Raw genomic sequence first — 20,365 nt, forward strand, 5'->3', positions numbered from 1 at the left:
AAAGTAAGGAATTAACACGGACAGCAAGACTATAAGACCTCGGAAGGAGGAGAGGTCACCATTGGCCGAGGAAGCAGGAGTGGACAGCAGTTGAGTGACAGTGAGAAGTGGGTCTGTGCTGACTGTCCTTCTGGTGGGGTGGAAGCATCTCAGCTGAAGGGCAGGGTTCAAGGAGGCGGAGCAACACAGTGAATGGGGCAGGAGGGGACAGCTCTAGCCTTTCCTAATGGGCATGGGGAGCCATTGGTGAGGCTTCATCCTTTATCAGGGGCTCCTGATTCTGTTTTATGGTCCCCTAGAGGAGCAGAACAGTGCAGTCCCAAACTCCAGTCTGCAGAACCTTGCCTGTCTCCGACTGGTCTGCAGCCAAATGGCAAAAATACAGACACTGTGAGTTTTTCATAGAACTAAATGCATTCCATTTGAAGTTGTCCTTTATTCTAAGATTATGATCTATCCATAAGGATTCTTCGAAGCAAGCGATAGAAACCAATCCTGGCTAATGGAAGCAGACAAAAGAGATTATTTAAAGGACAATAGGCAGCTCAGGGCCTCCAGGAGGGTGGAGAACCAGGCTCGAAATCCACATGGCCAAGAATGACTACCAGTCGTGCCCAATCTGACCTAGGGAAGACCCTGCTACTGCCCTGCTGGTCAGACCTCCAGCTTGTGCCACCAAAACAACAGCCACAGATGGTGGGTACTGCTGCCTCAATGATGCTGCTCCACCACCCTCCTCTGTGTCACAGGACACAGTGTGTGTCCTCAAGTCCAGGGGTGAGACAAGGGAGGCAAGCAGGCTGCCATTTTTAACTTGTAGTGGAAGGTCGGCTTTACCTCTGGGGGAAGGGCATTCCTGGACCCCGGGCAGGTGACAAGAGCCAAATAGAACCACTGAGCGTTCTGGGTCTGCCCTCTTTGAGAGAGTGTATGAGTGTGTGTGTATGTGTGTGTGTGTGAGTGTGTGTATGTGTGTGTCTGACCATGTGGGAAGGTGTTAAAAATGTTCTTTCTTCCATGAAGCAAAGGTGACTAGTTGTTTGTTGTGTAACATGTTATTGTTACTTTGCAGACTATGAACCCAGCCACCGATCATTTGTCCCCAGATGTTTTGGAAGTTTAGTAGTCCATGACATCCAAAAGACGGGGACTTTCACGCCAGACCACCTGGGATCAAGTCTCAGGGCTGCCACTTACTAGGCAAATAGACTCATAGGAGTGACATTAGCATTCTAGGCTTCCATTTCTGGGTAATAAAAATATGTGCAATAAAGATAATAATACTCCTCGGGGTTGTGGTAAGCAGTGAATAAGAAAACATGGATAAAATGCCTAATCAGCAGTCAATAAGAGATTAGTGACGCTGTTGGGCTGAAGATCGAAATTGATCAAAACTGCTTTCCAGGGCTAGGGGCGGTGGCATGTGCCTATAATCCTAGAGACTGGGCAGGAGGGCAAGTTTAAGGTGAGCCTCAGCGACTTAACAAGACCCTGTATCCAAATAAAAAGGGCTGATAGAGTGCCCCTGGGTTCAAGCCCCAATACCACAAACAAACAAACTAAAAACTAAAAACAGCTTTTTTGAGGCAGATCCAAAATTACCCAGGGCACCTTGGAATCCGTTCTTGGCCTGCTGGAGGCACACAACAGCAGTAATCGGCCCCTGGGGATATCCAGAGTCCCTGGGGAGCCACGCTTATTTCTTCTCTGTTTACACCTGTAGGCTGGAAGGAAGGTGGCGTCTTCCCAAACACTGATGGGTCCCATATTCCGAAGCCCTCACCCCGCAGAGCCCCACTTCCAGAAGCCCCACCACCTGGAGGGATTTGGTCTGCTGAGCACCCGCTCCTCACCCCTGACCTTTGTCATGACAGGCTGCTACACTGTCCTCTCCAGCTCTAAGCCTCGTTATCCTCACCTGGAAATGGCAAATGACTGACCAGAGTTACTTGGGTGGTGAGTTGGTGGCAGAGACCAGTGTCCAGTCCAGGGTCTGCTCACGCAGACACAAGGGATGCTGCCAAGTTACGGTCCAGGGAGAGACTCCAGGGCCCTTCTCCCTGTGGGGTTCATGTCCTGTCTTTCATGATGTTCCCAACTCTGCATCAGTAGTGCCTCATAGATCCATGGTCCATGAATTTTTTTGGAACTCTTCCTGGAAGATCTGGGGGTTTTGGTTTTTGAATGCACTGCTGCCTATTGGCCATGCCGAGTGTCTCAGGATATTGGCAACTAAATATGCCTCATGGCTCCAGGGCTCCCAGCCTGGGTCACTTTTCCTCCCCCTCAGGGTTTCATCCTTGTTCTCTCTCTGCATATTTTCTCTTGAGCAATGTTCTGTTCTTAATAAAGTGGTTCCCAAATCCACATGTTCTACTGGCCGTAAGATCCAGAGGGTCATCTCCCCTGGACATCCCACAGGCACCTCCACTTCAGTCTCCTAAATGCATCTCAGCCCGTCTTCCCGCTCCATCCCGTCTCTTCCTCCACCTGTGCTCCTATCTCATGGCTAAGCCAGAAGCCTGAGAGGCTTCTGGAACCCTCCTCCCTCTGCCCCCAACATCCAGTGCTCCCCAGGCCATGGCCCCTCTTCCTGACGCTGCACCTGACCTCTCCTCTCCAATTCCCGTCAAGACCCCCGGCTGGGTTCAGGCTCCATCTTCTTGGATTTGTCAACAACCCCCCCACTACACACGCCTCTGAACCTGTCCTTTCCCATTCATTTTCCATCTGTAGGCAGGATGATTCATCCAGAGTATAACCAGCTCTCTGCTAGAGCCCCCCTTTGAAGACGTGCATTTGTTGTGGCATGCCACGTACAGTGGTGCAGAGAAGTGACAGTGGAAAATCTGCCTGCAGGGGTCGCCCTCAGGTGAGGACAAGTCAGACCCATCTTTTCCTCCGTTAGACCGTGAGTGCCCGGAGGGCAAGGTTCCCGTGTGCAGCCCTGTAAGCCCAGTGGCCAGCCCCAGTCTGCCTCAGTCACACCACGAGTGTCCGGGGAAGGGGAGAAGGAACCCACCTCCTCCACAGTGTGGCCCTGCCTGGAAGGGCCTCGCCCCTCCAGCCCACCCTCTCTCTGGCTCCCCTTCCCACCCCACTGGGAGACCTCAGCAGGGCCAGGCCCTGAGTGCCAAATGGGATGGATGGGGCAGGGACACTGTTAGAAGCCCCCTTGAGAGGGTATGTCCCAAGGCTGGCAGTCCTCAACTGGATCTAGAGGTAGATCTCGTCCCCCTTCTGCCCCTGTGTCCTCTAGAGGGCCCTCACGGGGAGTGGCAAGGGGCAGCCAATCGAATGCTTTGGTTTCAAAATATTAGGCTTCAGTATGATTAAGTGCCTTGGCATTTCTGAGCTAGTTTACAGTAATCAGGCATTTGTTAATGTTCACTTTCTCCTCCATGGGCTGTTGCTGACACAGGAGCTTTCTTTGTTGATTAGATTTTAGCCTGCGCTAAACAGTAACCAGTGTGGGGTGGTGGGGAAGCGAGGACTCCAGCAGCTACAGTAATGTGCAGAACAGAACAGGGAGGCCAGCTCTGCTCCTTCGAGACTCTGTTAGCAGCCTAACCCCTGAGTCTCAGCTATTTCATCTGTGAGACAGGGACAGCCATGTCTCCTACTTGAGAGTCATTGTGAGGATTACAAAGGAAAGCAAGGAAAGCCGAGGGTTGGCCTCATGGTCTGTGCTTAATAATTACTAATCCCTGTGTCCCTGCCCCTTAGTGCCCAGGTGAGGTCTGACTTGTTGGAACGTCATTCTCACAAGGGGCCTGTGTTGGGCAGCTTGCCATCACCATGACAAATACCTGAAATCATCAACTTGTAAAGAGAAAAGCGTTATTTTGGCTCATGGTTTCAGACTTTCCAGTCCATAGCCAGTTGACATTGGCCTAGGACAGGTTGCTCATTATGGCGGGGGGCACATGGTAGAGCAAAACTGCTCATCTTGAGACTGAGAAGTTGAAAAGAGAAGAAGAGAGGCGTGGGTCCCAGTATCCCCTTCAAGGTCATGGCCAATAGACCTCCCACTAGGCTCTGCCTCTGGAAGTTTCCACCACCTCCCACAGACACCACGCAGGGGACGAAGCCTTGAATACCTGGGCCTTTGAGGGGCCACTTAGGATCTAAGCTCTAGCAGGGCCTAATGGCATTTTTCAGGGTAAAGGAATCTACAGGTAGTAAGTGGACTTTCCTTTTCTCTGGTCTTGGAGACTATGAACACTAGCAGACTGTCCTATTGGCTAAATTAAAATGGATGGAGTCAGAAAACTAGCTACTAGAGTCCCAGGCTGGTATGGTTCACCCAAAAAGCGCAGCTTCACAAAGTGCAGTTTGTGACTTGGAAGTCCGAGCTCAGCAGACCCAGGGCCGGCTGCACCCCCCTCAGAACTGTCCCTGCTTCCCTGTCTACTGTCACCCTCTCGCACCATTTTTGCCCTGTCTGGAGCCAGTGAAGGCAGAGGCCAGATGAAGCACCATCCCGCTGCTCCCCTCAGCTGGAGGGACCCGGGTCCGGTGGGGACAGCCACAGGTCAGTCGGCTGGCTGCTCTCCATGCCCACACTCTATGCGGCCCCAGCCTGGGCCAGAGCGACTGCACGAGGCTCCCTCTGCTCTATCCCTGCCGCCCTGTGCTCGGTTCGTCTCCCTCTGGTCACTCTGGACTTGGGGTTTCATGTTATTTTCAGGACATCTTCTCAATTTCCTTCTAGAAGCATGTCTTTGCTCTATTCAGAATAGATTTCTATTTGCCCTTTCCCAGAAAAACGTTGAGCAAACCGAGTGTTGAGGAGAGCAGTGGCCTTAATGAGAAGTCCAGCTCCGGGTTCAGCACATTCCGGGCGGCTGAGCTGGGCCAGGCTGCTCTTTGGGGAGCGACCGGTTTCTCCTCCTCGTGGTCTGCTTCCTCCTCCCTGCAGGAGATCCTGTGACTGGCTCCTAGGTAGTTTGAGGAGAGGAAAGGACTAGGAGTTCCTGTCCCCACTCGGCTGTTGACTGCCTGGGTGACTTTTCGCAAGTTCTTTCTCGCCGCAGGAACTCGGAGGCGTCATCTATAATGCATCACAGGGGCTAGATCACACTCTTCAATCTTTTCACCTCATGGAACATGTGCAGAAAGCACATTTTTCCACACACAGAGATGCAGGCTCCTCGCGTGACCAGCCTGGGTTCTGTGTCTATCCAGGCACGGTCGGGGGCTCACAGGTCATCCCATGGCATCCATTGCCTCGCCCCCAGTGGGAACCCTTGGGACTTGATGCCCACTACATGGTCATGGACCCCTCCCCCCAGCATCTGTCACATAAAGCCAATTCTTCAGCCAGTTCAAAGCCGTCCACGGCTCGAACTCACCCAGCACGACTCTCAGTACCCAGGTCCCGCGCTGTCTTCAAACTCGCATCAGGACCATCTCTCACCTGAAATTCTTGCTGCCAGAGGCCCCTTTTTAGCAAATGGGTCAGAGACTCACATAAGCTATGTCAAAGAACAAGGGCTGTTCTGTGCACTGCAGAATCCCACAGGAACTCAGGTCTGGCCTCTCCAAGGACAGATCATCCTGTTGGTATCCCTCTGCCGCCTGTGGGCATTCATGCGTCTTTATCCCAGGGCTCTGCGGACGAGGTGACAGCTGCTCTCAGCCCCAGCTTTTCCTTTCATGTCTTAGTTATGTTGTTGCTGCTGCCCACTGATGGTTAATGTGTAGTATTTGGAAAAAAATTCCAAAGGAAGAGAGAACAGTGGGCTTCGCTAATGGTCGCTGCCCCACTGGGGCAGATTTCTTTGTGCCCAAGGGTCTCCTTGAGTGCTTATGGGACTGTGGGCTGACCACTCTGGGGTCAGGCCCACCTCTGGTCCCACCTGTGTCTACCCCTTGTTGGGGCCCTTCTCCAGTAAGGGGCTCTGGGTGGGGCAGACACCATGAGCTCTAGCGTAAGACTCATCCTCTGGCCATCCCCACCCCTAAATCTCCCCAACCTCCAATTCCCAGCATGAATCCCATGCCCAAGAAGACCCGCCTGGTCTCTCCTTCTCCTGTGACCATAGTGAGGCTGGACCAAGCCCCAGGCCAGATACCTCTGCTCACATTTCTCCTTTAATTCAGTCCTCACCACAGCCTTCTGGGAAGTGGGTATCCTCCCACTCTGTCTTTACACATAGGGCAGCTGAGACTTGGAAAGGTTTTGGTGACTCTCAGGGGTGCAACCCAGGCTTGAGCACACCCTGTGACTCTGTCCCGGGTTCTTTCCATCCTCTGCCAGGTCCTTGGAACTGCTCAGCCTTCGCGCTCCGCTCTTTGCTAGACACTTGCTGGAGCTGTCTTGTGGCACCACCTGGGGCCCTGGATCTTGGCCTGTGGTTTATTCATTGCTGACGGGTTGCTGACGGTGTGTGCTCCCCCTCCAGACACGCAGTGCATGGGGCCAGGCAGGGCAGGCGGCCTCGGGCTTACCTGGAGGGTGGAGGGAGATGGAGATCAGGTTCTTACAGTCCCTGCCTCCTCTTGCCCTCTGCCTGGCTCCCTGCTCCTCAAGGGAGAATACAAATAATTTCTGGTACAAAGCATATTCTGCTTGGCCTGAATGTTAGGGAGGAGGTTTTTACACAACAATGAATGTCTGTAGTGTGTCTGAGTGTGCCTGAGCATGCCTGTGTGGGTGTGTGTGTATGAATGTGTCCCTGTGTCTTTCTGTCTGAGTGTGTGTGTGTGTGTGTGTGTGTGTGTGGGCAGGCAGGGGCTGTGCCCTGAGCCCCTGACAGATGACGCCGTGCTCCTCCAGAAGCCTCTCATTTCCCATTTGTTTTGTGCCAGGAACGAGGGATCCAGTCCCTCGCCCACACCTCTGTCGGTAAAATGCCAACGAGCCATTTATGTCCCTGTTTCTTAGAAAATGAAAAACTCAAGTCATTCAACAAAAGCAGCCTATGAATGGGCCTGGCTGACTGGCCTTTCAGGACCTTGGGGCTGGCATCTGAGAGAGGAGGCTCCACCAGGCCCCAGCCACCCGCAGAGGGGTAAGCCGAGTGCACCGGGGGCCTCAGGCCTGTGGGCTCCAGAAGTGGCTGCATGTCCAGAGAGGAGTGTCGCTGCTCATGGTGCCCAGCCTGGGCCTGGGGAGGTATGGGAGAGCTGGGGACAGGAAGGCCCAGCCTGGGATGGGCTCGTTCTGTTGGGTCAGAGGTGGGTGGGAGCCGGCACCGGGGCCTGGAAGGGGAGGGCCCACGCTGAAAGCCCCAGGGGTGAGAACGTGTTGGAGGCTGATGATGAGGGGCTCTTCTACAGGGGACGCTGACACTCCCCTCCAGCTCTGCCCAGGGTCAGGGCCTCCTGGGTATAGGTGGAGTAGGCAGGGTGTGTGGGTGGGGTTGTAGGCCTCAGCAGAGGTCCTGGGTTTGACTGGGCCTGAAGGTGGGCCCTGGGGAAGCTGCTTGGTCTTGGGAGGGGTTTTGGCCCACCTACTTATTATTTCTTTTCTCTGGAATGTAAGAGGCTGTGTGAGTTTCCTAAACGGCCTTGCTGGGCAGGGGTGGGTAGGCCTCCTCTGGGGCCTTGAGGCACCTGCCTGCCGCCGCAGGCGCTGTCCGCAGCATGCTCAGCTTGACCGACTGACCTCCTGGGCCAGTTCCTCATGCTCCAGGCACCTCTCTTCACACGAGGGGCTCCTGCCCTGGCCCACAGCTGCTCCTTGGCTCTTATATTCACGTGCTCTGGGAGAACTTCCTAAGCAGATGCACAGTGGATGCTTTTTCCTCTCAGATTCTCAAAGGACTTAAAGAACAACTCTGGACTCATGTTTCCCTCCGAGGGAAATGGCCTCCATGACTTCTGCAGTGTTTGATTCCTCGACATCTTGGGAGTCTATTGCTCTAGGGGTTGGTCAAAGAGACCCAGGCTCAGAGTAGGCTGGGGGGGTGGTCCATAGGCACTCCATTAAAACTCATCTGTCGTGAGCGGGAGTATGTGACCAGCCCCTCTGGAGCTATGGCTCGAACTCAGGGGGCCTCCTCCACCGAGAGCATCCGAGCCAGGTAGCCCCCCAGGTAGCGTGGGGCCCCAGGACCGAGGCTGCTTCAGATGCATATGAAACAACAGCAGGACATCTTCCCCCAACCTGTCACAGGTTGTCTGGGTTGCAGTGGATCCCAGAGATCACATTCCCAAAGTGCATCCTTCAAGTCCTATTTAGAGGCTCTCACCTTCTAGAAACTTCTGAGATAGATCACTGCTCAGACCTTTCCCCTGCCCTGCTTACCATTCGTACTCCACGGATGGGTCCCCCTCTCCCCTCACTCCCTGCCTGTGCAGCCCTCCACCCCTCACAGCCACCACAATCCTGACACTCTGCCTGCTCCCTGAAGGACAAAGTCACTCTCGATGCTTTTCTATTGATGACAGCACTATTTCTTCTTCAGGATGGGTCGTCCCAACCAATACTTCTAGAATAAGTTCTTGGGGGTTAATATTGTCAAAGTAGGAAATGCGTCCTATTTGAAGTACATATTTTAACATTCAGTAAATTTAGTTTCCCCTGAAATGGAACTTAGGGAGCCTCTGGGTGCCCGTGCACTTGCGTATGTGTGCGTGTTCGTGAGCAAATGCACAGGTAATGGGAATCACACTCAGTCACCAGGCAGTCTATCACTTTGTTTCACTTTGACTGCTATGTGCTGTTCAGAGTCTTTATTATTTTGACATATATAATTTTATTTATAACTATAGTGAACCACTTTGGCTTTACAAAGAGACAAAGACAGGAAACATTAAGAACGTTGATGTTAAGACACTCTGTGTTAATAGAAGCCTAAGAATGATAATTCTGCAAATTCACCTCAAGCTTATTTTTACCAGATCCATAAGTTTCTGTCACCTGATTCGGGTTCTTATATAGGTCATCTAAATGTCTTTAGTACATCAAATGAGAGAAATAGGGAAAGGGGTACAGGAGGGGAGTGGATAATAATAGAGGTAACCAGCTTGCCTTTTTATTAATTGGAAAAAATTACAACCCAGCAATGTGTTATTGGGAAAAAGAACTTTCAAATCTCTGAATTCTGCTTTAATCTTATAACTAAGATAACATATGAACATTGCAAAAATTCTGCAGTTGCTGGGTGCGGTGGCACACGCCTGTAATCCCAGCGTTTGAGGCAGGAGGCTGAGGCAGAAGGATCGCAAGTTCAAAGCCAGCCTCAGCAAAAGCGAGGCCCTAAGCAACTCAGTGAGAACCTATCTCTAAATAAAATACAAAATAGGGCTGAGGATGTGGCTCAGTGGCTAAGTGCCCCTCAGTTCAATCCCCGGAACTCACCCACCAAAAAAAAAAAAATTCTGCAGTTGATTTTTCTGAAGCTCAAAATGCTTGGATTCTAAAGATCAGGTCACAACAAAGCAGTTTTGCCTATTTTTTGAAGCTGATGCACCTAATTAAGTTTCAATTATATTTTAAATATATGTTGATCCCAGAATCAAAGTGTCATTTTTTTTTATTTGTCAACTAATCTGTCTTTCCTTGCATAACTGGCTTAAAGGAAATGAAATGTTATATGCCACTTGTTAAGAGGGAAAAATGTTGAAACATGTCCTTCTGTATAATGAACATTATTAAAAATTGTCTTTTAATGCTCATTTAATATAATCTTTGAATAATATACTCATATAAAATATTTAACTTAAAATCTTTTTTTACCGTAAGCCATGCAAAAATGATAAAATGACTTTTTTAATTGTAGGGGCTTTATGAAATTATAGATTACTGTGAAAGGAGTTCATTAGTCAAAACCAGGATTAGAAATACTGATCTAGAAACACAAACCCCGGGGGCTCACAGTAGGGAGCAGGTCAAGTGAAGAGAGGAAGGGAGAGAAGGGAGCACAGGGACAGGATACTGGCATGGGCGGGTGTCGGGGGGTATGGCTTCCTTATTGGACTCTAGCAGATAACCCTGTGGCCCACCACCTGCCAGACCCAGACCCTGCTTCACATGCCCAAAGCTCACTAGATGTGAAAACACCTACTGAGGCTGCTTCCTCAAACACACTCCCAATGAAAAGTGCATCCCACAAAGAACACCACCCCGACCCCTGTCCTGTGTCTGTCCTGTTGTAGGGGCCAAGCGAGCGGAAGCTATTGACGGGAGGAAGCGGTGTCTCCCCACACAGTGGCTCTGAGAGGGGCATCCTTCAGCCGAACCCCAGCTCCGCGGCTTTGCCAATTTGCCTTAGATGAGATCTGGTGTACTGGGTGCAGGCGAAGTCATTTCTGAGAACTGGCTGTCACATGACTTGGCAAGACAGTCACAGCCGGGCAGGATTTCATCCCCTGCACCATTTGTGAGAGTGGGAAGGACCCAGCACACTGGTCACCCGGGGCCAGCTGTCTCCCTTTTATAGGGGATAAATCAAGGGCTCGAGGTGGGAAGAGCTTGCTGGGGGCCTCAAAGCATCCCAGGAGCGACCCAAGTGTGCCGCCTTCTTCTGGGAATCTTTGAGAGGGGTGTAGGTCAAGTATGTGTGCATTTAAGAGGAAACTAATCACAGAGGATGATGGCACCCTCTTGGGCCCTGGAAAATTCCTTTGAGCATGGGGAGATGGCCTCCGGGTCATGGGAAAGGCTCTTGCGAGGGACAGCCAGGCTGTGGGAGACAGCCTGGAAGCAGGACCAAGGGTATGTTTGGAGCAGAGGATTAGCTTAGCAATAGCAGAAACTCCTGTGGTCAGGGCTCTGTAGGTGTTTTGTGACCCATCCTGTGGGAACATTTATTTGTATCTATTCCAGCTGGTTGACCTGCCACAGCCCATCCTCAAATGTATCAATCCAAGGTACTATTATTTATAGAATCATTTTCTCCGGAACTCCCCACAGGCTCCCCTGCCAAGTGACTTCTTGGCCAACGCTGGTCACCTCCAGGGGCAGGACCACACTGTCAATTCCAGCAGGTGCAGCCTGGTGGTGGGGAAGCCTCCACTCCACTGAGTTCTGCCCCCCAGTTCTGTTTCTTTCTGTCTCTTGGCCCACCTGCCACAGGCCAGCCTTTCAGACGTGCGGACAAGGGTGCCCTCCCCGTTACTGTGAATAGCCGCCAAGGCAGCGACTGTGTCTCCTTCCCCTGGTCTTCACTCGAGAGTATTCATATCCTCTTGGCATCTCAGTCACGCATCTCCAAATGGGCTGCAGTTTGTTGACATCCCACAGAAAGCACCGCCTGAGACAGCAAAGGGCAGGGCTGCCAGCTCTGTGTGCCAAGATCTTGGTGCACAGCAGGTCCCAGCTACCGCTGACGGCTCTTCTGGAAACTTCTGTGTTGTAGCAGGGGTGATACAGTTTGCCATGAGGGCGAGGGTGCCCATGAGGGGCCAGGAAATCTCACTTCTAAAAGGACCATATTCAGAACATTCAGAAAGAACATGTCTTCCAAGGTCATCTGTGATTCTACCCAGAAAAGTAGCATCACATTTTTACAGAGCAATAGGGACTGGAGTCATTACCATGATCATACCTGTGCCTTTTGAGCTAGGGTTTCATACCCAGAGGACCCCACTCTCTCTTCCAAACCAAGAACCTCATTGGAGTTCAGGTTCCCTGAAACTTCACAGGAAGGTGCCAATGAAGGACACAGCAGAAAACTGGAGGACCCAGTTCCAAAAGGGGTAGCACATTTAGAGGTTCATTCGGGGCTGAACTCTCTATAGTTATAGCTCTCTCTAGTTACACCAAAATGGAGGAGAACGTGACAATATGGCCGTTGTCACAGGAAATGAATAAATCTGTCCAAAGTCACTCTGAACCGAATGCCTTCTTTAACCTGAGCTGCCAGCAAAACCTATCCCGGTGGGAAGTCGTGCTTTTGAATGATGTGTCTTGATGAAAAATTGATATGGGTGGAAGTAACATTTTTTAAACTTCGGGGTATTAGCAGTAACTTTGCGTTCCTGGCGAAGCTTGTGGGGGCGGTGTGTTCTGCATGCCCACATCATGTTTATTAGTTTATAACCGTCTGCTGTGGCCCTCCATCATCGCCGCAAAATTGCAACCTTTCAGCCCCTGCGGACAGTCACATTAAAATGGCTTTGAGGGAAAGATGGCTCATGCGGTCAGGCATTTTGATGTCACACTCAATTGGCTAAACATAGTCATTTTGGGTTCTATTATTGACTAATTTGGGTAATTCACCTACTGGGAAATATTTAAAGATAAAAATGTAAAATCCTGTCAGCGTATGAGCGAGGTCCTTGATGTCAGTTTTGTGACATATTTTTAAACACTGGAAGCTGTTCTGAGGAATATTCTGGCATGTTGTAGTTAAGTGAAACAATGTTGGAAGCCCATCAGCTGTCTGTCTGCCCTTCTTCCCCTGCTCACAGAGGTTCCGATCAGGGTAGCTATTTTACACCTGGGCGGCTCCAGTTTAATGGAGAATGCCATTAACGAGCGAGCCAGAGTGTGTCCCCGTCTGCAGCCTTGATTAGCCATCAGCACGCTCGCAAGCTCATTTCTTGATTGGTGTTGAAATATGTCACACCCTGATGGAGCGTGGCAGGCTGTCACTGCTGATGGATTAATGACAGAGCACCTGCCGCACGTCCTGCTCCACGGCCACAGCCCCAGAGCAGTGCTTGGGTGGTGAGGCCTCACGGCGCTGTGGGACTGCTTCTCTGTGGCTCTCCAAGTAACGCAACTGCCATTCTGAAAGTTGAGGAGACAGAAATGAGGGGCAGGGAATCGCCACCAAGGCCACCTCCCCCACCGTCCTGCTGTGGAGTCATACATTTCCTTCTGGTGACTTTTCAGTGTATATCCTGCAGTATTTTCTTCCACACTTAGCTCCGTCGCAGATGCTTTGTCTCTGTTAACTGCCTCGTCTCCATCCTCTTTCTGGATAGGCGTCAATGAACCCATTTTATAGGGGGAAAAACCCACTGGAGGTTAACTGAGTTGCGGGGTGGGTTCGGTGGCTGGAGCTGGGATTCCAAGCCGTGCTGTGCTGTGGGGCTCCAGAGCCTCCCCTTCTTCTGCTCTGCCGAGGTGCTGGAGTTTCATCTGTTTAAAATCCGTTGGCTGAGCCACCTCCTGCTGGGCCTCACCTCCAGGGCTTCTGACTTGGTAGATAGACGTGGGTGGGGTCTGGGAGTTTGCTCTTCCGACAGACTCCCAGCAACACCAACACTGTTGGTGTGGGGACCTCACATCGAGAACCGCCACCGCAGACAGTGTAGGCCTGTGTAGGCCCGGTGCTGTATCCTGATTTCCCTGCACATCCTAAAAGAATTCCCCTGCGTTGCCATTTGGCTTCCTGGACATCATTTCCAGTGGCTACCTGATATGATGAATGCTCTTTAAGTCTGTTTGATGCTGGTACTCACAAACCTGCCATCAGCCCAGAGCCCTGGAGAATCACCCAGTTATTTTCCTCCCTAAGAGGAACTCCGGACCACATCAGTGCCAAATACTATTCCCAGTTACCTAAGCCCACCATTCTTCAAGGCCTAGTTCAGCCGTCACCTCCCCCAGGAAGCCCACCTGCCTAGCCAGCCTGCAGGGGTTTGTTCTTTGCTGAGCTCCTGATAACCTGTGCTACTGTGGCTGATGGGATAATTTACCTGGGAAGTAATATAGTCTCTTCTGCAGAATAATCCTTAGGTTCCAAAGCCACCGTCTGTCAGCCCTACTAGACCTTGGGAGACATTTTATCTAATAGTTTTATTTCACAGTCGATGAAACTGAAGCCCAGAGACAAAGAGAATTGTTTTTGGTCACACAGCACTTTGTCCCTATAAACTCCATTTTGAATTGATTCATGAAAGCCATAGGTTTGCTTTCTTTTTGTTTGCCTTATAGTTGATTCACATTCACTGCTGAAAATGGCTTCCCAGCTATCCCTACACTGAGCAAATGCAGACTTGATATGAGCAGATGCAGCACCGTGCAGCCCAGGACTGTCCCCCGCAGGCATCCACTGAGGCCAAGGACCCACCAGCTCTTAGGACTCTCTGGGACTGAAGCTAAGTTTGCAGGTGCCCAGAGTTGGCGGGCGGGTCCTTCATCGACATGTAGGACCCTGCATTCAGAGCTCAGGGTGGACAACCGTGGTGGAGTGAGCATGGTGGAAGGAAGCCCCCGTCCACAGGGAGGAAACGTGCCTGGGGGCCTCTGTTTTTATCACCTAACAAGGGTCTTTTCTCCAAAGTGGGCTCAAAACAGGGAGAGAATGATTACTCCCAACAGCTCTCTAGTTCAGGGCTGACTGCTTGAGGGGCTCTTGGCCACCCCCACCCTGAGCCTCCCCACCTGCAGCTCTCCCTCTGTCCTTGATGTGAATGTGGGTGAGATTATTCTTCATTTCAAACATACTCTTATTTTTTTCTTATTATGAAAGCAATATATATATGTTCATTATTTAAAAATCAGAAAATATGAACAAAAGAGAAATAAATGGAAATAACTCATAATAACACCTGCCTTGGAGATAACCACAGTTTCAAACTTTGGGGATCCATTCCAGATCACTCTTTCTTGAATTTTCCTCTCTCTCTCTCTCATTTAAGGTTTTATGCACATGTAAACACTCTATTTAGTGTTATAGGGCTTTTTTTTTTTGTCGCCATAAATGAAACCATGCTTATGCATATTGCAACCTGCTTTTGTCATTTAGAGTGTCTTAGGCACCTTTCCACATCAGTGCCTGAAGATCTAACTCATCCGTGTTAAATAGCATTCAATAATTAATCATGCCAAAGCACTGATTGACACAATCCTCTTTTGTTGGCTATTTAAATTATTTTCAAATTTTGCCCTGTGAACAATGCACGTATCTGTGCCCTTGCCCAGTTACCTCCAGTTATTTCGCAGGTTATTTTTCAAATGGCAAAGCGTATTTATTCATTTGTTAAAGCAAATATTTACTGAGCACCTGCTACGTGCCAGCCACGGTGCCACATGCTGGGGATTCAGTGGTGCACTAGACAAGATCCCTGTCCTTGCATTTCTGGAAAGGAGACGTGGTTCCTAAATAAGAAACATGTAAATTTGAAAAATCATTGCAGATTGTGATAAGCACTATAAAAATCCACAGGGTGGTGTGATGGGGTGATGGAGGAAGGAAGTGGGGAGCCACTGGGCTGGGAGTCCTGCAAGCCTCTCTGAGAGGCGTGTGTGAGCTGAGGCTGCAGCGGAAAAAACCAGGGCCGGACAAGGTGAGCGAGTGCTGAGAGGCAGGAGGGGCTGGTGTGGCCAGGGATGGGGAGGAGGCAGTGGGGGGGGAGGGGGGAGTCTGGGGCACTGGCCTAAGAAGAGGTTAAAGTTTGCTGGAGCCAGGGCACTCAGGACCCCTCAGGCTGCAGTCACTCTGCAATTTCCTTCCAAGAGCAATCGGGAGTGGGGGGATGTGGAGACAGGAACGGATTGGGGATTTATTTTGGGCATGGTGAGGGAGGTTGGGTTCCTCCGTAAGGGGCTTGGGGCTGATCCCCTGCTGATTTCCAGTGTGTGGCCTAATGAAGGCAGAGAAGGCCTGCTGCCCTTTGGCCAGTGCCTACTGTAGGTGGGTCTCAGGGTCTGCGAGCACCTGTCTGCCCCTGCAGTGGATCCACAGCCTCCCTGCTCTGGGCAGAGGCTGCAAAGCACATCCCAGAGTCCTTCTACACAGTGACCAGTGCACCTGCATTAGGGTGGCTGCAGAGCCATTTGGTGTCTCCCTGATGGGGGTGGGTGGGAAAGAGGACAAGCTAGGTCCATTGTTCTGACTGCTCTGCACCATGGCTCCCAGGAGGGAGTGCGGCTTAGGGGAGGGGGCAGCACTAAGCACAGAGGCCATGGACCCCCATTTTACCTGGCACTGCTGTCCAGGTGTCCTGGCAACTATGGGACATGGGACAGGGAATAAACTGCAGTCCCAGCAGCAGATGGCAGGAGAGGAGCCCTGAAAGGGCCCTCTGTGGAGGTGAACAGATTCCCTAGTCAGGTTTTACAAAAAAGCAATAACGGTGCCTTTAAAAAGACAGACAATACCAGTGCTCCCACCAGTGGGTTCCAGCTGCCTTCGAGGGGTGTGTCTGCGGTGTGTGTGAGTATGTAGCACTTAGAAGACAGTGGGTCATCGTCCAGGGCCAGGACCCCCATGCGGAGATAAAGCTGGGAGCCAGAGTTTTGTGGGAGAGAAAGGCCTCATCTGAACCCTCCCCTCATCCGGGCGCCATTCAAGAACGCAGCCCTAATTAAAACCCAGGTGGTTGGAGACACTAATTCAGAGTGGACCCAAGTCCTCCCGATTTCATGCCTTTTAGACAGGAAGAAAGAAAGAAATGGAGAGACTGAGACTCTTTCCTCCAGGCTGTTTCTAGTGAACCAGTTACTGGGATTTTATACACATTCTCTACAAAAGGACAAATATTTGGGTCAGATGAAGTGGTTTTGCAGGGGGGCAGGTTTTGACATACTGTAAATAGTCACCCATGATGGGGTGAGCCTGGCTGGGCTGGGCCCTTACTGTGATTAAGTCCCCGTCCCCCTCAGGCCACTGGCTGTCAGTCCAGCTGTGACCTGAGCACTGCGTCCTGGCACCGTGTGGAAGAGGCAGGCTGTGCCCACCAAGGCCTGGGGGAGGGCGGCGCGCGTCGGTGGCTCTGTACCGCCTGTCTGCAGGAGGTTCTGGGAAGCAGGGAGAAGGTCTAACCGGGACTGGCCGGTGACAATGACATTAACAAGAGCCATCTGCGCTCTCTCAGAGCTGGCGGAAGCATCACCGTAGCTCCCTGTTACTCGGGAACTTGTCGAGGCCACACTATGCCTTGAAGCTAGCGAGGGGCTTCAGCTGGGTGTGACAGAAGGACGAGGCACCTGTGGTGACTCACTGGGGAAAGCACCTTGAGAGGTGCAGCATTTGAGTGTGGTCTTTGGAAGGGGACACATCAGCATCTGTGATGGGCAGGTGCTCTGAGGAGTGGCAACAGAGTGACCAATGACATAGATAGAGACATGGGTGCTGCTGGGAGGCTGGGGGTGTTAGGAGGTGACACTGGAAGGCAGAGTCCGACTTGGAGTGACCTTGAAGGCCATCCTGAGATGCAGCTCTTCCAGGTTAGCAGGAGCCATTTGGGGGTTCTGGGCACCTGAGCGATGGATCACAAGCACTCTGGGAAAGATAGTTCTGTCAAGTTGAGGATGGACTGGGCTGGCCAGGCCATCGGGAGCCACGATGTCCAGGTGGATATGACCGTCCTTAACCAGACAGTCATCGTGAGCATGACAAAGAACCACTAGGCCTTGGGAATCAGCGTGGGTGACATGGTGAAGGAGAAGTCAAGTTCAAATCCCAAGTTTGGGAAATGAGTTGCTGTTGCACGTAAATCAATTTTCTACTCCACTAGGTTTATTCATTTAAGTGCCCAAACTTAAATTAACTCTTTTTGGATGGAAAGCTTTCTAAATAGTGACCACCGAACATCACCCTCTGCCTTTTTAAGCAGTGGAAGTAGAACATGTTGGAACCAGAGTTTGATAGGACGTGGCTTTGAAGAGCTGTAAGTCTCCCTCAGCCTCTGGTCCCTCGAGGCTGGTGAAGGTGTTCAGGTCCATTTGCCCCCACACCGAATGGCCCCCAGGCTGTTCTACTTGGCTAGTTCTGGGTCTCCTCCTTTAGAAGGAAGGAAGAAAGCGGTTGCTTCGGTCCCTGCCCTTCCCTTCTTTGCTATCAGCTGTTGTCCCTCAGTTGTGGAGTTTTTAGGAATCTCCTCCTCCTGCTATTTCTAAGCAGGAGGTTAGAAACCTACAACTTCTCAAAATAAAGCACAGAGCCACTGTGATGGCCCCTTCCTTAGTCCACGGGTGGGTTTCTCCTAGGTCTTTCCACTTGGTCACTTTATTTCAGACGGCTGAGCTCTGAGTGCACAGTGACCTTCCTGCACTCCCTTGGGGTGAGTATGGACCGAGCGTCTAGTATGGACCGAGCACCTATGGATTTAAGGGATGTAACAGCTGTGTTTATTTTCCTCCTCATCAAAGGAGTTTACCATTAGTCCTTGAGAGCTGGGGTTGGAGAGCCACAGTCCAGAGCCAGCTTTTCCTCCGGTGAACATGCTGCTTATTGTGTGGCAATAGCCTGGGACACTGAGCGGCAGCCTGTGCTCCAGCATCAGAATAACTCTGCCTTTCCTCGTTGTCTGTGGATCGAGGCAGGGAGCGCAGTGCAGATAAAAGCAGATGAGTCACAGGTGCGGATCCGCTGGGTGGCTTTCGTTGTTGGCAGTATAAAGCCACAGGTGTGCGTGCGGCGCTGGGGAGCAAGAGGAGGAGCCTGGCTGATTGTGAGGGTCTCAGGTCAAGTTCGTTACATGGAAACTTGAAAAAGCTTCGGAGATGCAGCCAGGTTTCTGCAGCCATAGAGAAAATGAAAATGATTTCGCTGTTTGCTGTCAGGGCACCATTTAAGCCCATGTCTTGCTAGGTCAATGTTTTCATGCCTGGAGCGATAAATTAAAAAGATGCCTTAAACTTGGGTGCTGTTTCTCCGACTAGAAGCTGGGTCTGTTTATTCCCTCACAGTTGCTAGGAGCATTGTAGACCAGAAAGAAGGGAATGTAGGATGAGTGATTTTTAAGCATATTTTCCAAGAATAATGAAACCACAAACACAAATTCCCACAGAGCAGAAAGTAACTGGTTTCCAGCCGGTGTAGCAAAAGCTCATGGCAAGATCAAGACTCTGAAAATCAATCCCCTGTGCTATGGTTCAGCCGGGCTGCTGGTTGATTGAAAGCCTGGTTTGGTGGAATGTGTGGGCATGGTGTGTAGTAAATGGGCCAAGTCTATGCAAACCAGCACCTGAATCAGATGCCACCAGAATTAATGCCAGGAGATTGATGTTGATTTCTTGATATATGAGATTGCAACTGCCTGCAGTCTTCTGGCACCTCCTTCATTTTAATGTAGGCTGTGTTGATTTAATCCCCCTTTTAGATGAACTCGGGGTATCTGTTTTGCTAGGAAGACAAGGAAGAAATCTTTGTCTTTTATGTGGATGATCTTGTTTTGTTTTCACAAATTCAAAAACAGAGGCTTAAGAGACAATAGGCTCCGCTGTCTGCTACCATAAACAAGGGTTGCTGGATAATTTGGTTAAACCAAAGTCTACACTTTTGGTCTATATGCCTAGCATTTAACGGGCTTATAGCAAACAACCTGTCTCAGGTTATATATTGCTATACAAAAATCCTCACCAATACTTAGCAGCTTAAAAAGAAACATTTATTCGAATGCTCAGGATTCTGTAGGTTGGGTTTAGCAAAGCTTCATCTGTCCTGACGTCATCTAGAAGTGGCTTGACTGAGGCTGAAAGATCCGTTCCAACCTAGCTCCCTCACATGGTGGGCAGGTTGGAGCTGGCTATTGGCTGGAGCTCAACAGGAGCTTTGACCAGAGCTTCAGTTCCTCTCCATGTGACCTCCCGCGTTGTTTTGGGGTTTTCAGAGCCTGGTGATTGAGTTCTGAGAAAAAAGATCCTAAGAGGACAATCCCTACATGCACTTACCAAGTCTCTGCATGCTTGATGCTCATGGGCCAGCACAGTCTCACGGTGTGCCCCCCAAAGATGCCCACTCCCTCATCCCCCAAAACTATGGCTAATTACCTTACCGGGCAATGGAGATTTTGCATCACAAGAGTCCTTGTGGAAAAGACACGGGAGTCAGAGGAAAAGATGTGATGAAAGAAGCAGAGGTTAGAATAATGCAGCATTTGGCTTTTTGAAAATGGTGGAATACAGAATATACAAAGAACTCAAAAAATTAGACAATAAGATAACAAATAACCCAATCAATAAATGGGCCAAGGACCTGAACAGACACTTCTCAGAGGAGGACATACAATCAATCAACACGTACATGAAAAAATGCTCACCATCGCTAGCAGTCAGAGAAATGCAAATCAAAACTACCCTAAGATACCATCTCACTCCAGTAAGACTGGCAGCCATTAGGAAGTCAAACAACAATAAGTGCTGGAGAGGATGCGGGGAAAAGGGCACTCTTGTTCATTGCTGGTGGGACTGCAAATTGGTGCAGCCAATTTGGAAAGCAGTATGGAGATTTCTCGGAAAGCTGGGAATGGAACCACCATTCGACCCAGCTATTCCCCTTCTCGGTCTATTCCCTAAAGCCCTAACAAGAGCATGCTACAGGGACACTGCTACATCGATGTTCATAGCAGCTCAATTCACGATAGCAAGACTGTGGAACCAGCCTAGATGCCCTTCAATAGATGAATGGATAAAAAAATGTGGCATTTATATACTATGGAGTATTATTCTGCATTAAAAAATGACAAAATCATAGAATTTGGAGGGAAATGGATGGCATTAGAGCAGATTATGCTA

General features: G+C 50.5%; 1 protein-coding gene across 2 annotated transcripts in view; it reads left to right on the top strand.

The window, feature by feature from the left end:
- Klhl29 (kelch like family member 29) overlaps nucleotides 1-20,365 on the top strand; it is a 282,109-nt gene that overhangs the window by 25,565 nt on the left and 236,179 nt on the right. The window contains exon 1 of one of the 2 annotated variants that reach the window (XM_026391504.2): nucleotides 6,963-7,016. The exons of the other annotated variant lie outside the window; for it this stretch is intronic. The gene's annotated coding sequence lies outside the window, so the exon portion shown is untranslated. Of the gene's footprint in view, nucleotides 1-6,962; nucleotides 7,017-20,365 lie in introns of those variants that run through there. 2 annotated transcript variants of the gene reach the window in all.

Source organism: Urocitellus parryii, chromosome 12 (genome assembly GCF_045843805.1).
Source record: "Urocitellus parryii isolate mUroPar1 chromosome 12, mUroPar1.hap1, whole genome shotgun sequence".
NCBI lineage: Eukaryota > Metazoa > Chordata > Mammalia > Rodentia > Sciuridae > Urocitellus > Urocitellus parryii.